Source organism: Corvus hawaiiensis, chromosome 20, assembly GCF_020740725.1.
Source record: "Corvus hawaiiensis isolate bCorHaw1 chromosome 20, bCorHaw1.pri.cur, whole genome shotgun sequence".
Taxonomy (NCBI): Eukaryota; Metazoa; Chordata; class Aves; order Passeriformes; family Corvidae; genus Corvus; species Corvus hawaiiensis.
In genome coordinates, this window is record NC_063232.1 from 4,188,480 (window position 1) to 4,203,221 (window position 14,742).

Genomic DNA, 14,742 nt, shown 5'->3' on the forward strand with positions numbered 1-14,742 from the left:
TCTGCACACACAGAAAGTAAATTACTAGATCTTTTCTTCAAGAACCTGCTTTAAAAAGTTATCTGTCTCTTTTCTGGTTTGGCAGTACTACTACTACTACTACTAATAATAATATTAAAATAATAATAATTACTAATATTACTAATTGTCCTGAACACAAGGGATGAAAGAGGTAGGTCAACATCTGCACCTGAAGCAAATACTTGGAACAACAATTCATAAACACGGCCCATACAGCAGGTTTAATGCCCAAGCTTTGTTCTACCTGGGTTAACTCTTACTAGGAGTATTTTAAAAAATTCTTCTCTGGTACACCAACTCTTCAGCTCTCAAGTAAGAAATGCAGCACTTTTTTCTGGTCTGAAGAGAGGAGGAAAGAGTTTAAGTCACTTGAATGTATCTACTCAGTGTTACAGCATTTTGAGGACAGAAGGGTAATTTCAGCTCATGTAGAAACACATCCATCCTAAACTTGACAGAAAACTGTAATCAGAAATTGGTCTATTTCAACAGCACAAATCCAAACACCTCTATATTTCACAGGTTCTTTCTGTGCTCACACATAAAGCCACTTAATCCAGCTGTTCTCAGCAATCATTCACAAAAGCAAATGAATGAAAAAGAAATAATCAGCAACCATTTCCACTCCTACCCTTTAACTGAGGGGAACAATAATTTGACTGCTTCAGTCAATGGACAAACTATTTCCTGTGCATTTAAGCAGAAGGTTAATTGAGATATGGTGGAACATGCTCTCACACTTGGACTTTCTGAAAACAAGGTTGTCCTGCCTGCTTCAAGGACTTTGGCCTCAGCTTTTTCATTAAGTGAGGCAGGGAGCTGCCAACAGGTGACTTTTTCCAAGACTGAACTGATCTTCAGGAGACATAAAGGAATAGCATCGCAAAGAAAAAGCCAACTAAATTGATTCTATTTTTCTCCTTAAGCATTCCTGCTGGCAGAGAGTGGGCTGGAAGGCTGTGTCCTGGCCTGGGCTGTGCTGGATGGCAGCACTGGCTGCTCCCAGGAGCTGTTGATCTGAAGGCAATCAGTGATTTGGTTGGTCCAAGCTCAACCACGCTGCTCAGAGCCCCACAATCATGCCATCTAATGAAGGATGAGAGCTGGAGATGATTAAAGCTACTACCCAAAGCAATAACCACAAGCACAGCTGGAGCAGGACTGAGCTCTATGGTCTGAAGGGCCTCCTTAAAATGGTCTGCAAATATGCGACAGAGGGGCCTGGCTCTAGCAAGACATGAAGAAGCAAAGCATCAGGGAACAAGGACAGTCACAAGAACAGTCCCAAGAGAGCGCTGGCACAAGGGATCTTGCCAGAGAGGTGTTAGAAAATTTCAAAAATCAATCACCTACTGGTTTGTTTTGGTGTTGGCTTTGTGTTCTTTGGGGTTTTTGTTTGGTTCCCCACCCCCGCCTCCCCCCACAGAAAGAGGGCTTGATAGTCTTTCTCAATTTTCATTTTGGAAAATGGATGACTCACACAGAACACTACACTTCTCTTACATGACACACCTCCTAGAGACCCTCCCATTCCCCTGGAGAATTTATCAAACATTTTAGACAAACCAGGAGAAGTTGGCTGCATCAGAGTTTCAATACTGGAGTGGTAAATCTTTGCAGAAGAACAGCTAAGTCAGTGAATAACAGAATCACGACCATTAACATCTTCTGCCTCGAGACTCTCAGCCTTCCTCCAGTCAGAGAACATGGGGGCCGAAGGCTATCTCTGCTCCAGCAGCTGTTTAGAGGTAGATGTTATCAAATTCCTTCCACATCTGTTTAGATTTCAAGAGACAAGCACCCACATCACACACAAAAAAACCACCCTCACATCCTTTTGTCAGCCAGCTCTTTGAAGGGGCGCAGAGAAAGGAGGAGCTCCTTGCCCCAAGAGGCTTCCTGTGAAGGGCACAGGTAAGGTGTAACAGCAGAGTAATACAGGAAATTTTTGCACTACTGCAGTCTGCACTGCACCTTCTCTAGGGATAAATAAAATTCCGATCTCCACAATCTCCATGGCTGTCAATCTGACACCTTTTGTGAATACTAAATTCACACATACAAAGAACTTTCTCCTTTGTAGGTTTTGAAACATCTCACATGCCGTTTCCTACTGGTAACAGAACAAGCAGCATAATTTCATACCTGGCAATTTGAAGCCTCTTTCAGCAGTTTGGAATAATGGATTATGCCTTTTGTTTGTCAGTAGGAACAGGCAAATAAGAGGGGAAAAAAACAACTGCAAAGTTTCAAGCAGCAATTCCTGTATTAGAAGAAGAGCTATTTTCTGACTGCTCCTGTTGGCTAATAAACAAAGGGAACGTCAGGTGTCCATTTTATAAATTCTAAAGATCTCGGATTTTTGAACTGGGAAAGTAGGGCAACCTCCTGATACCTTGGGCAGATACATCCCTAACAACCAACCAGCAAAAAGCAAGAACTGCTCCCTCATCATGCATGCAGCTCACCCGAGCAGCCCAGCTGGACAGGGAGCTACTGAGAGCTCAACAGGCCATGCCAGGAAACACTATTTACTTTTTGGACACAAGCTATAAAGAGCAACCAAGAAGTAATTAAGGTTCTTGAACACAACGGGGCAAAGAATATCCACTCCAGTGTTGCTCACTGCCCAGAAGTTCTTATTACATCTGGACAGCTTCTCAGAGACCACCAGCCCATCCTCTCACTATCAATATTCAGTTTAGAGCCTCCAAAAGACTCAAAATGCCTCTCTGCAGATTATTTTGCAAAGTCATTCTGAATGAGGGAATATCTAAAGCTCTAGCCTGAAAAAGAATAAACCTATCCATGTTTACAGGAACTGTATTGCTCAGTATAGCTAACAAGCTGCATGAGAGCCAACTGCTGCCAGGCCACAAAAGGGCTCCCAGAAAGAAGGAAAAATTCCAATACACTTTTATATTAATATAATCCCAAAGGCTTGAATAAAAATCATCCTGGTTATATCAGCCCAGCAGTTGGTTTTGGCTGCTCCCCTGACCCTGGCTAGGGCCCAAAGGTAATCTTGGTGGGAAGCTGCTGCTAGTACTACCTTGATATCTATACAAACACCTGAAGTGTATGGGACAGTTCTCTGGTAGAAACCCACACCAGCATGGCAAGAAGACACTGTGTAGTGCTCATTTAAATATCTCCAAAATAACCAAAACCAGAGAAAGCTTATATTAAAAGATAAAAGATATATGAAACAAGGAATACTTGGATATTCATAAAGTGCTCCTATATTTGTATCTGGCACAAAACATACATCCCATCCTCCAGTAAGGCAGGAAGGAGTTATTTTTGAGAACTTGATAGTAAAAACTGAAAAGAAATAAGTCTGCTTCTCTTGCTCTCCTTTTCTATTAAGCTAATTCCTGTTGTATAAAGTCAGCTTGAAAGCTCCTTTCAAAGAAAAAGGGGGAGGGAGGAGAGGAAGAATCAGATCTGCTTGTTTTTGCATTTGACATTCAAGTCTCGTCGCCCTGTTTTGTTTTCCTGGAGGACGCAGCGGCGCAGACCTCGCAGAATGATGACATCACACCTACAAAAAAAGCCAAACCCAAACAGGAGGGAAGGAGCTCTCCCTCAAACTAGCTCAGAACAGCAGCTCTGCTTCTGGCTGCTACCTTTTGGACAACTCAAAACTCAGTGGGTCTGGGGGTAACCAAATATTCCCTTCAGACCCCTGGCCCATGTGAGCAGCCCACGAAAATGGGGAAGGTGACAGTCCTGCTCCTTTCCAGGTGAGGCAAAATCAAGTTAAGAGGTGTTTAGCTACTGTTCCCCTCTAGAGATACCTTGAATACTACATTGTTTTATGCCTGTTTATACATGTTTTATTGTTGGTTAGGAGTTACACAGGCAAGTGGCTTTTACCATGATGAAACAAAGCAAAGTACAGCATGTTTAAGTCGCTCAGTAAACTGGAAGCTGCTCTGTCTGCAATGCTTTATAAAGTTATTCTTCCATATGAAGTAAGAATTCTGAGCAGCATCTTTCCTGCAGAGCAAGGAGCCATGCTGCACCAGGGACGCAGGAACAGCATGCTAGGCGTGCACGCATGCAGAGTGCAGCGCCTGCACAGGATAAAAACACTCCTCTTGTGGTGAAGAAGTGTTCATACCCTGTATTTACTAAAACTCCAGAAAGGCCCTTGCCAGAACATGTGCACTCACTGCTCCACATCACAAGGAGATTTACCTTTCATGTAATATCTGAACTCAACACATTGACATGATTGGCAAGCTGAGAAATAACAGGCTTTAAGTGAGAAATACCTGCCAAATCTTGAAAACAAATCTCCATTTAAGACACCAAACTAGATAGCACACAACCACTCTCCTTGCTTCTAACAATTTATGACTTAATTTTCACAACAACAAAAAAAATCAGGAAAGAAACACAGAGAATTACAGAAGTGGAAGTCACTAAATATCCAGCGGTCATATGGTTCCACTTATAGCAACTGAACAGCACAATGGTGGCAAAGCATTCGACTGCTTTTGCTGTGATTTTTTGGTAATTGAACGTGAAACTACGAAGACTGCCATATCTACCTTATGTACATCTCTTGTACGTAAGTACAAGCTCAATTCAGACAGAACACTAATAATTCCTCAAAGCAGCAAAACAAACCTAGCCTTGCTATTAACTTAGGGACAGTGCTCCAACAGGAACATCAGCTAACCAGGGTTTATTCTCAGATTTTGTCCAGAAAAATATTTTTTAAATATGCCCTCATAGAGGACTCTCATGCCTCCCCTGAATTCAAAAGTCTTGTTATTACTATTCATTAAATACTAGGAAAAAGGTTCTTCATCCAGAGGGTGTTCGGGCACTGGAACAAGCTCCTCAGGGAAGCAGTCACAGGCTGAGTGTTCAAGAAGCATTCAGACAATGATGTCAGGCACATGGTGGGATTCTTGGGGCCACAGGAGTCGGACTTTGATGATCCTTGTGGGTCTCTTTCAACTCAGAATATTCTGTGATCATCTACCTTGAGAAATCCTCTCACAACAATGGCTGATTTCAGATCAAATGCAAGTACAGATTTCTGTAAAGCAACTGATCTTTTCTATAGAATCTGACTTTCAACAGTAAAACAGTAAGAGCATTCCAGTGTCTATCTAAAGATCTCAATCTCCTGCCCCAGTGATTAAAAGGAAGGAAAATGAGACAAGCAACTGCCAGTAAGGAAGCATCAAAAGCAGGTGGTTACTCCAATCCAAGAAGGAATTCTGCTTCTAAGTTTGAAGTCTGAGCTCTGTTGTCTTGGATGGGCCCAACGGAGCGTGCCGAGTCCTGCTGCGTTGACTCTGGAGACCAGTCAGGACAGTCGGACAATGACCATCTCTGTAATTTTCTGTTTACATATTTACAGAACGTATTCAAGTGGTGAGACCGTATGTGTCATGTCCTTAGAAATGCTAATCACAGGCATGAAATCACATACAGAAAACCCCTAAATCAGCAGGTGCTTGGTGCCTCCAAACCAGAAAATAAGCAGACAAGTAGAATCACAACTCGCACCATCCTCTCCTTCCACTCATGCTCCTCCGTATCATCCTTGTTTCCCCAACACCTATGTAAATAGGTAGGTAGATTTTGCAACAGGCATGATAAACAGGTACGAACTACTTCAAACCAGCACAGGTAACATTCACTTCAAAGCTGAAAGCCCCTTTTGGAGAAAGCTTGCTAAATTTCACATTCCATGTCTGTGGCAACATGAAAAAAAATCCCTCAGAAAAAAAGAAGGTCCCAAAATATCGAGCACTTTCAAACAGGTACTCAAATGTCAAGGTTTTAGTGCTTTTTGGGGGTTATTCTAGTTTAAAAGAATGACTGAAGCAACAAAAGTCTTAGTTTTACTATTTTCAGGTAAGCCTCAGCTATTTTTCTGCATAGATATGCTTTAAATTAATCCCCACACTGCACACCTCTCTGCAGAGACAGGTACAGTAGAATCTAGAACAGATTAAAGTTACTGGTGATGAGCTGAGCAGTGGCTCACTCTGCAATGCTTGTGGGTTCCGACAGGCACAGGGGCTGGAAGCTCCTCTTCCTTCCCAGGGCATCAGGTGAGAACCCTTTCAGCTTTTTACAGCAGTGTGCATTTGCATTACACAATAACTAGATCCTGAAGAAAAGGTGAGATTCAGCTGTGGCAGAAGACTGCACAAACAGGGTGAAAAGATACACTCTGCCTCCACAGATCTCCATAAAAATGTCCAGACAATACCCAAGTCTTGCAATTTTATGTGCACATGAATATTTTTTACTTAGATGGGCAGTCCCCAGTTATCCCTGTGCGTGCTGACTCCAAAAACGAAAAAGCTTCGTTTGTTTTTCATCAAGTTCAGGGACTGATTTACAATGCATTAAAAGCCATTTTCAGATTTATGTAAAGATAAAAATCAGAAAAAAGTCACATTATAGTAACAAAGAATATTAAGAATTCCAAGATCTAGGCAGCTCATTCATGACCAGCATTAAACTGCCATTACGGTAAGAAAAATCTACATAGTGCTCCTATGATGAAACAAGAAACCCCATCCCCTGCATTTTCAGCAGGTCAAGCAGACTTTCAGAGGGAGATCTGTGACAGTGGTGCTGCTGAACTTTGAGGTCTGTGTTGCTCCACTACACCCCACAGGCAAAGCAGCATCCCCTACACTTCTGCTTCCACCTTACAACCTGGGAGGTGCTGATGCTAACTGAGGACCCCATCACCAGGCATGCTCAGTAAATCACTCACTTCTCCACCTGTATTTCAGTATCCCCACCTTATAAATGTGGAAAATAAACACGCATTTATCATCCACTTGAAATACCTTGAGATTTGTGGATGAAATTCAGAGTGGGGAATTAATACTATTATCCTGCCAATTCAAAGAAAAGTATAAAACCATCACACATATAATATTTCTTTGTTATAGCTTAAATTTCTATTTGTGTATTAATATTTCATTTCTCATATTAATTATAACTATTTCTGTTTAAACATAAAATATTTGTAAATCTACAAAAAAAATTGTTATTATATCAATTTGCAGTCTCTAGAGTAATTCATTTTCAGTATCAGAGATTCCCACAGCAATGGGAAGACTATTCAGATGAGGATCACACACCCTGGTGCTGGACCAGCCACTGTGGGAAAACTCCAGAGCCCTACATGATGGCCCACCTGCACAGTGGCCCACAATTACCAACTCCTGTAACAAGGGATAACATAAGAGACTTAAAATAATGTGCTAATTAGTATTTTCAAGAGATAAGGGCCATTCAAGAAAAAGCACTAAAATACGTGGGAAGATTTAGGGGGCTTTTCCAAAATATTTTTTAAAACTGGGCATCAAAAATTCACTGTCAAATTTTTTATTCAATAAACTAGCAAATAATTCTTTAAGTGTTCTTTATGTCTTTGTGACTAATTATGAGCTAGTGAAGGTAAATCATATACTTTATAAGTAAACTATTTTCATGTTAGTCTAGTATTCAAAGCACTCTGCTTGTTGTTGTCAAATCAGGAACAAATCTTTTGCCCAGTCTTGTTTTTGCAAATAAATTTACATCATCAGTATTGCAGTGAAATTAAAGCAATGGTGAGGATGAAGACTTCCTTCTTCCAAAACATTTTATTTTGGATAAAAAAAACCATGTATACAGACCTCTTCTTAAGTACAGATAATCTTAGTATTTTGGTCCCTGTGCTCTGTCCTCCCAGTCAGCAACAGAAATGTTGAATTCTCTGGTCAGTTCAGGACATCTGTGTAGGTTGATCTGGTAAGAATGTGGTCAACTACTGAGCTAGCAGCTGACAGCAACATCTTCTGAGAGCTGGAGAAGGAAATATCTCCAGTGATTGTCATGCAATCACCTAAATTCAGCCCAAGCATCCTCACTGAGCCCTCTTCTCCCACCTCCATGGGCACTCCAGCTTGTACAAATCTGGCCACTTGAGGTGGCTTTTGGAATGGAGATGCTCTAGGATTTCTTTGCCCATATATTGTGCCAAATGAAGGGAAAAATAACCTTCCATCACTCACAAAAGACAGATGATCAGCATTCAGATGGGTTCGCCTGCATTCTTGCTGCAAAACGGGCAGGTCCCAGCAAGAATTAACAGGAGGTTCTACCACACACCTCCAGCCAGAGATTAACCTAGTTTTAAACACTTCAAAGCATGTGTTAGAGGGGGGTTTGTGTGGAAAGGGAAGAAGGAAAATTAAGCCAAAAACACAGGTAAGAGTTCAAGGTTTGCCTATACGGCAATTAACCCATAATAAAAATGGAGCTTGGCATTCTTTGCAAGGCACTGCCTCTGAAATGTATCATTATTTCCTTCCCCACTCTGACATGCACTTCTAGGAGACAGCAGGATTTTTTGTCAAGGCCAAGGTTACCCTCTTTTTTAACTATGGTTGCAAGCCTTCATAAAAACCCCAATCTAAGAGCCTGGCTGCATACTCAGATGTACCAAGCAAGTAAAAAGTGGGGTTCATACCAGTTCAGCTGATGCCAGGGAAAATCATATCACTGCTCCTTAGTCTTTATGGGTGGCAAAACCACATTACTGCAGTTAGTCCAGTACGTAACTCTCAAGACAAGACTTCAATATGCAAACACTAATATAAAAAGCCCAAGGAGATATGAAGGTGGTAGATTTAGAGGCAAAAGATCATGTGCTGTGCACAGACCCTGTGTTCTGTTTGACCCTCAAAGAGGGAGGCATCTTACCTAGGGGTACAGGGCCAAATCATACCAAAATAGATTTGAAACCCAGGGTTTAACTAGTTTGCTATCTAGGCCAGGAAACAGTTCTGGAACACATTTAACACAGTTTAATCGCATCAAATCACGGCTGGCCCAGAACTGATTTTAACAACTGTCAACTGCTCCTTGGAACAGGCAAAGCCAAAAGAAGATCACAGCACACAGTTTACAAAGAGCACGGAGACAACCCAAACATCCAGAGCAGCAGCAGCAAAGCAAGGCACAGTCAAATCCCATGATCTTTATTCAGACTGGGTTACAAGGAAGTGGGAACTGGGAGGAGTTAACGTTAGTGACAACTGCAAGCCAGAAATAAGGGAGAAACATGTTGCACTGCCACCAGGACACAGCTTGAGAAATCCTAATAACTGATGGAGAAAGTTACTGCACTACTTACTGGATACCCGTGGCCTATTTGAGAAACAGCACTATCAAAAATAACCTCTCCTCTCATCTCGGCTGGGGAGGGAGGGACAGTCACCAATTAAAAGGGGACTGAGATGGGAAATGAGAACTGCATATTAAGAATGGTGAAGGAGGAAAAAATAACAAACATGTGCAGTAGCACATGAGATTCTTTCCAAGAAATCTCAGTACAACACTTCTCTGGGCATGGGCTCATGGGTCTGTTATTGCCCTTGAGCAGTGGAATGTCAGGGAAGATTGCTGGGCGCTTGGAAAACAGACTGAACACATGGATGAGGAGCAAGCCAGAAGTGTTACAAGAAATGGTCCCTACCCTTTCAACATATACTTGTACTTGCATATTCCACTTCCCCATGCTCCCTGATCCCAAAGCTTTCCAGAGGTTAGAAATCAGCCAGACCACAGTGAGCTGAAGTTGAACCAGCAACGCAAAGGGAAGACCTGATCCTAAGGACCTAACCCCTCAAAATCTGTGTCTAGTGGTGCTCAACAAATGGCGGAAGGCTAAAGGGAAGAAAAAGAAGTTTTAAAGTTTAGATGAACTAAGTGAAAGGCTGAAAGTAACTTTATTCACATTTTAAGAATTCAAGTGTAATACATATTGGCTTTTGGTCTAAAGCTACAAGCAAAAATCCCTGAGATTAACAGTAAACATCAAAATTTTCAAATACGGGTTGACAAAGCTGACATGCAATAAAAGCTTCCAACAAAACTCACAGGCACTGCTCCCCCACATTCTGATAAGAGGCTGCCCTGTAAACACGCTGCACTCAATAAGCATAAGAGAAAACTGTTTTTATAAAACTACATCTCACTCTAAAGAAAATATTTGCATGGCTGTAGCCAGGAGTGTAATAAGGGTCACTGGAAGATCACAGGCACAGAAAACTGAAGATCCTGCCAGTTTTAGAGTTTTGTGACTTTTACTTTTTTCCCTCAAGATCCAACTTTTCCCCCAAACAAAACATTTCCAGCCTTTTCCATCCTAAGGACAATACTCAATATGTAAATCTCATGCTGTCACCCCATCCTGACCTCTAAAGAAAAATCAAAACTGCTTCTAGCCAAGCAATACAGCAGGCAAAACTTCGAGCTACTGTCCAGTTGTATTAAGAAGCCATTATCACTCTAACTCATGTTGGACTGTCCTCACTTATCCCTAAGAGAAAGAAAACTTCACCTCCAAGCTATAGGTGTGTAACTAATGCTGCAGATCTGTCCTCGGCAAGCTCTGATTAAACTGGAGAAACTTCTCTGTTTAGACAAAACTTATTGCTGCTTTGGCAATTTCATGCTGTGTTTACAGTGGCTACCTTGCCTTTTCTTCTGGCAAAGAAACAAAGATTTAGGAGAATGTGAAAAAAAAAAAAAAAAAAGTCAAGAATAATAATGCACTGATTTCTGACCAAGTATTAGAAGTTCCTAATAGTTTCCCTTTCACTGTCATTTCAGTCATCACCAAATATTTGTTCAAAAATTGCTTTAAAAACCATGTTTGGAGCCCCCACTGTGCTGGCTAATGTCCATTGTGTTTCTAAGGGCCTTCAGAAAGTATTCCCTCCTCCATGTTCTGTACTGTAAATGAGCTCAGATCACCAAGCTGACACTTAGACAAGGAGGAAGGAGTAGTGTATAAAAGCCAACTCTGCTTTTAAACAGCTCTCTATCTTTTCCTACTATTTTCTGCACACTTCTTCCCCTCAGACACTTTGCATTTCACCTCTGATTTAATATTTTTATATTTTGTATTTTTTCACAGGAAGGACTCTTCCTCTGGAACTTCACATGAGGGGATTAGTGATTTTCTGACCCTTTGTCCATTGAATTTTTTTCAGTCTCTTCTCCACAGAGAAATCAATGTATGATCAGCAATGCCTCAGCATGTTAAAGGACAATAAAAACAAAGAATCCTGAAACCTAACCACTACAAATTTGGCAAAAACTGCCACCAGCCACCTCTGTCTCTAAACCTCATCACTGGCTGTGATGGTGCATCCCAGTCCCTAACCTCACCTCACTATGCACTGAACCATTTCAGATCACCAAGCTGGCACAAAATTGTATTTTTCCTTAGGTTAGCTTTCTGCTGGTGCAGGATCAAAGACCAGAGCCACTGGAATGACACACATGGAGAAGCAGGTGGAGGACAGAACTGCACACCTCAGTCAACTTCCAGCGTCAAGGGAAATCACCAGAGAGCACCAGGCTGCACCGGGGCTTCATCCTGCACCTCATCCATCCAGAACGAGCACTTTGTGCAGAAGAGTAGGACACATTCACTATTATAAAAGAAAGGATGGATGTGGGTCTCAGAAGGTATTAAATCATCCTGCTCTGTGCTGTTGCAGGCAAGCTTGTCCCAAGCATGGTTAAACAGAGGAGGACATGTGTCAGCCATAACTGAAACCCTGCTGTCAGACCCAGGAAACTTTCCAATTCAGACATGATTCTATCCCAGGGTTGAAGTTCAGCTCTTCCCTTTGTCCAGGTTCACAAGAGGAAATAAAAGTAAAATCCTTGACACTACACAGCATAACTGAACAGGAAAAATGTAATGGTCACCCAGCACCACTGCCATTCAGAAGGCAAGAGCCCGGCTCACCCCTGGTAACACCAAAGATTTTTATAATTTCTAGTATGCACTTCAACCTAACAGTATGTTGTTTACATGATTTAGATGTGAACAGGAACACAACAGAAAATGCTTCTAAGATAGGATCTTACTGATTATGAGAGTGTTCTCCAAAATACACTGAGAATGAAATAAGACAAGTGGTATTTACCATTGCTTCCTTACCACTTCTGGATCACAAAGAGAGCCAGAGTAACCCTAATTATTTCCTTACTTGACGAAATACCTATACCGTCAAAAAACTTCTATGAGGCTTATTTTGCAAATGACCTTACTCCCTAGTAAGTTAGATCAGAAGCATATCCTTGCAGAAGTGACAGACATGAGAGACAACAGCAGCAGTACATCTAGTCTGTCTTTGCTAGAAAGAGAATTGCACCTGAAAACCAAATACCTGGAAACCACCTAATGTTCAGTTGAGTATGCAAGGGTCATCTCAAAGTGGAACTCACTACTGCAGAGTCAGCTACCTACAACATCTTTAAAACAAATCTCTGAAATTGCTGCCATATCTATTGTTCTCTACAAAACATCCTCATTACAGGAAATCCACTACTAGGATACATCTGAAGATGTAATTATTAGTGTGATATTTGCTTCTCTTCTAATGAATGTCACCAAGCATAAAACCTAAGACTGTCTTACAACTCATTAAAACCTTGTTATTCTGGAGAAAAAAGCTGGTGAATAGAGCTAGAGATGAAAACTGCAGAATCGGAAATGTTATTTAGCTGGAAGTAAACATTTAAAGTTCTTCAGTTTAGTTTACTCTGGAATTTAACAGCAGGACATAGATAACTTTTTCAAGTAGTCTAACTTGAGGCCTAAGCCACCTTATCTGTACATAATTTTAATGCCAACATCTGGTCCTGTACAGGCAACACTTAATTCAGTCTAGTTAAAAAGAAAAGTAACATCAAACTATCCAAAGAGTTTTTACTTCAGGCAGTTATGTTTCAGCAGGATTAAACTTAAAATTAAGCTGTTCTACCACAATCACCTTCTCTTCAGTTAACAGAGGAGAAAAACATCCTCTCAAGTTCAAAGGACAAATTAAGGTTCAAGTTTATCAATGTATTTCAGTCTACAGATGAAAGGAAGAAGAGTCCTAAAAATGGCAAACATACCAGTCAGAACTAGGCCAATGTTGTGGAGAATCTAATATGAAGGCTCAAACCAATCGTTGATTAGGTTTGCCCTTGGACATAAGTAGCAAAAACTATGACACACTAACTATGAGGAGGCACAAAGGCAAGGAAAATGTAGGCTCAAAGTAGGCTCAAGAAAAACATACCCAAAAGGGTATTTATTGCAACAGAAGTTGTTATTCTGTAATCCTGAAATATGAAAACAAACCTTCCCTAGTGTCAAAATGTATCAGTTCTCCATGGTTCTCACTATTATATGCTATCTACTAAAGCTTCTTTTCAGACACTGAAGATCTGAACTATATTGTTCAATTTTATATACATATGGGGTGGTATTTTTGAAACGTTTCATCTGAAGCATTCCAAGCTGATAACCTTTATCCAAACACATAAAACAAGAGCCATGTCAAACACACTATAAATAGCATTAATAGTAAGGAATCAATAACATCCAAACCTTTAGGTAACATCTTATTAATCCGCCCTTGGCATGCATGGGCACACTGCTGTAAGGGCTCTCAAAAAAGCAATAGTCAAAGGTGAAGGACACAATTTCTTCAACTAGTTAATGCAACTGCTATTTAACCAACACAGCCACTAAAATGCCACCGAATGAAATACTCCCTACCATGATAACCAGCAGAGACAAGCACGATAAACATGAAACGTTTCTCTAAGAAAATATATTAAAAGTCCTCAGGGCTGTTACCGATCTGTCATAATTTTTTCCGAAGGCATGTAAAGATCTACATTTGACAACAACCATTTTAATCTCTGGTTCTCCCCCCTCCCCCCCCCATTTCTTGTACCGCGCCCAACACAATGGTACAACTGCATCTCCCAGGTATCGCCTTGATATTTATTTCTGCTTTCACAGTGACAAAGGTGAACTCTGATGCTCCAAAGATGCTTGCAGCAAAGCGGGGTGAGAGATATTTCTAACGACATACCCACACGCGGGTCACAGAAATCCAGCCTCCATGAGATGTTTTAATCTGACAAATTAAAATGGTTGGGAAACGCTATTTGGGTAACGGAATCGGCCGCCACATGCATTGCTGAGGGGGGAGCAATAAAAGGTCTTTAAAATAGGTCACTTTCAGCCAAATCCCACACCAGCACCGAACAAAATGGTATATACACTGAAAACTCACTGCTTGGGGAGGAGCGACGGGCAGGGAGGAAAAAGAAAATAAAAGGGTGAAAAAAAATAAAAGGGCAGAAATCCCAGCGGGTCTCCGAGGGACCCCCGACCTCCCCGGGGGTCGGGGCTCGGCCGGCGAAGCCCCCGGGGGAGCCGCAGACAAAAAGGGCCGCGGCGCTGGGCACGCCTGGCCGCGGGGCCGGCCCCGGCCCCAGCCCTGGGCCTCCGGCGGCCCCTGACAGCGGGGAACACCCCTCCGCCCGCGGCCGCCCCTCCGCGGGAAGCGCCATTTCGCCGCCCGCTCCCCCGCCGGTGCTCGGCGGCGGCGGCCCCGACCCTGCGGCACTGCCGCAGAGCGCGGCGGGGGAGGCGCCGGCCCCACCGGGCCGCCCCCCCCACCCACCTCCTCCCTCACCCTCCCGGGGCCGCCCCGGCCGAGCCCCCCGCCGCGCTGCCCGCCTTACCCTCCGCCGCAGCCGGGCTGGGAGCGCCGGTCGGCCCCCCGCGGAGGAGGAGGAGGAGGAGAAGGAGGAGGAGGAGGAGGAGGAGGAGCGGGGCAAGGGGCGGCGGCCCCGCGGGGGGAGGCGCCCCCG

The 14,742-nt window shown here is 42.6% G+C and overlaps 1 protein-coding gene across 2 annotated transcripts in view; it reads right to left on the reverse strand.

Moving 5' to 3' along the window:
• TAOK1 (TAO kinase 1) overlaps nucleotides 1-14,724 on the reverse strand; it is a 62,993-nt gene extending 48,269 nt beyond the window's left edge. For both annotated transcript variants that reach the window (XM_048324565.1, XM_048324562.1), the window contains exon 1: nucleotides 14,614-14,724. The gene's annotated coding sequence lies outside the window, so the exon portion shown is untranslated. The remainder of the gene's footprint in view (nucleotides 1-14,613) is intronic.
• Between the last annotated feature and the right edge of the window lie 18 nt (nucleotides 14,725-14,742).